This window comes from Labrus mixtus, chromosome 6 (assembly GCF_963584025.1).
Source record: "Labrus mixtus chromosome 6, fLabMix1.1, whole genome shotgun sequence".
NCBI lineage: Eukaryota > Metazoa > Chordata > Actinopteri > Labriformes > Labridae > Labrus > Labrus mixtus.
The window spans coordinates 15,978,824-15,982,160 of record NC_083617.1 but is presented as its reverse complement, the minus strand read 5'-3'; positions in this window follow the sequence as shown (position 1 = coordinate 15,982,160).

Genomic DNA, 3,337 nt, shown 5'->3' with positions numbered 1-3,337 from the left:
GGAGGAGGGAGAGGGGAAGGAGGAGGGGGGTGGGGGTGGGGGTGCGGGGCGGAAGCGGTGACGTCGGTCTGCATTTTGGTGGAGGGTCCACGATGGTTGCAAGCCTTTAGGGGCCCTTGATAAACGACCCCCTCCCATTCTTTCCCCTCTCCGGATCCTTGATTTCAAATCCGGACATGTCACCTTTGTTCCCAAATGGAAATCACTTAACTTCCTGTTGGTATGTTATAGATATTGCATTGAAAATAACAAAAATATCCCAGTCGTATGATAACATTACATTTGTGCGTAATTCAGATTCAAATTCAAACTTTGGGTTTACATCTTAAAAAATGCAATTGTAGCCCATATTCGAAATCTTAACTTAACTATTTTGCATTGATTGACTACTTTAGATTTAAGGGTTATTTGTTGAATAACAAAAGACAGAAAAAGAACAAAACATGTAACTGAAAATGTGTGTCTGATGAAACGAAACAGATCAAAGGGCTTTCCTGGATAATCCTGTTAATTTTTGACTAATCTATCTCCGGTAATCCATGTCAGATGGGACTAATCTCGTATTATTTGTTAGGTGGACTTTTCCGCAGATTGAGCACTTTGACACCTATTGATCCTCTAAAGTGCGGGAAAGTTCGATGATTAAACCACTTTTGTTTTCGTTGAGTGCTGCCAGATTTATGTTCCTGCCTTCAACAGTTGCCAGCATTGTTTTCAGGTTCATGCCTGGGCGAAAAAGAAACACATGGTTGAGACTATGGTGGTGTAGCGCCCTCTTCTGGTGATTTGTACACGCTACATTTTCTGAGAGAAGGTTTTGACCAGTGGATTGTTAGAATAAAGACAGCAACAAAACAAGCGTTATTTAATGATTATATACGTCAGTTATAGTAAACACACTACCACAACTTTTTTTCTATGAATAGAACTAAGTTTAGAAAAATAGGGAGAGGCTTAGCACATGGTGATTGTAGTCTTTCAATCAAGGAGCAACTGAGCGAATCACATGCTCAAAACGCCCAACTTCATTTAATTTTCACATCTCTATTTTTTGAGAAAAGACAAACCTTGATTTTTTTATTCTTTCACACAGCACACTTTACTTAGAACTACACCACCCTGAACTGTACTACCCTTCGAGAACATTACGGTCCCAGAATGCAGGCCTGCTCGTGGTACCTACAGTCTCTAAATGTACTGTGGGAGGTAAAGCCTTCAGTTATCAGGCTCCTCTCCTCTGGAATCATCTTCCAGCCGGGGTACGGGAGGCAGACACAGTCTGTATTTTTAAGAATAGACTTAAAACTTTCCTTTTTGATAAATCTTATAGTTAGGGCTGGGGCTGGTGTAGACTGCAGCTCCTAGTTATGCTGCTATAGGCTTAGACTGGGGAACTGGCACCTTGAGCTTCTCTCTCTTGCTCTCTCTCTTGCTCTCTCTCTCTCTCTCTCTCTCTCTCTCTCTGTGCATATACAGTACATCATATTACTGCATGTATCTATCTGTAAATCTCAGTCACTAACCACCTACTTTCCTGGGAGCTCCTGAGCTCTCTTAGGCTCCACGGGATCGTTGATGGACGGCTTGCCTGAACAACCCCCCACCCCCTTGCTCCCCATCCCTGTTCCTGCATTTTATCCCATCTCTCCCCCTATCCCATTCCAAGCCCGGCGCAGTCTAGTTTTTGTGCATACAAATCCAGTTTTATTATTCTATTGTTTAAAAAACAGTTTCACTTAATGACCTCCACCTGTTTTTCATGTGAATCAATGTGTTTCCCCTATTTTAATTAGTTTGAGTATCTTTTGTAGGAAAATAATTGCATGTAATATTTGTGTTTACAGTCCACTGAAATTACACCGGAAGTTGTACCATTTTAAAGACAGCTTACTCCTATTGCCAAACCATAACACTCTTTATCAGCCTTTTTTTTCAACAGAAGATAATTCAGTGAGTTCAATCCCTTAAAGCAGCTGTCCATTTGACCCCACAGTTGCTTATTTAGCAGAAGACCATATCGATTGAATTGTTTTTTCACAAACTTAGGAGAATACCGAGCGCTGTCTGAGGACCTGGGTGCTGGTGTAGAAAGATCTGTGTATTGGAGTTGTTATTGAGCAACATCAGATGCTCCACAAAATTCTCATGAAAGGTAATTTCTTAAAACGGTGACCCTGTATCTGAATCTAAAACTGCAGAAGTTGTTGAACATCTAATTTGTGATCGCTTGAGGATGGACACTTTTTTGTCACAATAGTGTTTAAGTTTAAGCACAATAAGGGCTCACTCACAATAGGCCCAGTTGCCCCGTAAGATACAACTTGTTACATTCACATGGTAAATGTAAAGAATGTAAAGTTGCTGTATTTACCAACAACACAAGAAAACAAATCAATTACATAAAACAAACAAACAAACACAAAGCAATACATTGTTTTTGTGTAAAGCAAGATCATGTCCAAAAATGTTCTTCATATTTGCAATAATTATAAGGCCAACAGAAATACTTTAGTGACAAGTAAGACTGCTTTTGAAATGATCTTCTCCATTGTAAGTCTTACCTCTTCCCACAACATTTCTTTTACATGAGACAATGTTCCTTTAGTCTCAGTACATTTAGAGCAGAGGTCTGATATGTTGTTGTTATATTTACATCCACTGGTGGACACAGGTCTACATTAACCACTTACTGTAGTTTCAGACATGTATCTGTAGACATAGTATGAGTATGAGCTTCTTTCTGATCTCCATCAGATATTTCAGATTGCAGCGTTTCCTTCCAGGCATTTGGCTCATATACTCTGAGTATTCAGGTGATTTAGAACAGTGGTTCTCAACTGGTCGAGGCCTCAGGACCCACCAACTACTCCTTCATGAAAAATCCTGACCCAAATTTTTTAGATTTCACAATCAATCATATTGATTTTAAAAAAAATGGTGCAGTTTGGACCTCAGACAGTACAAAGTGTTATAGAACAAATCTATATTTTTTCTCTTCTTTCTCTTCTTCCTCTTCTTCTCTCCCTTTTCTTTTAATTTAATGTAATTCTTCTTAGTTATATTTATCTATCTTTTCAACCCTCCTTTTCCCTCCTCTTAGTTTAAAAAAAAAAAAATATATATATAAATATAACCAATTTGTTCGTTTTTCCTTCCTTAGCTGTTAAATATTGGCGAGAAAGGGGAAAAACCTTGATGGAGGGAAAAAGTCATGAATTTATGGAATACAGAGCCAAGCTATCTGAGTTTGATTTCAATATATGTTTAGCAACTGTAATACATGTTTCTGTATCGTAAGTCTTATTTTTACTTCAGTTATGTTATTTTCTTTAGTATT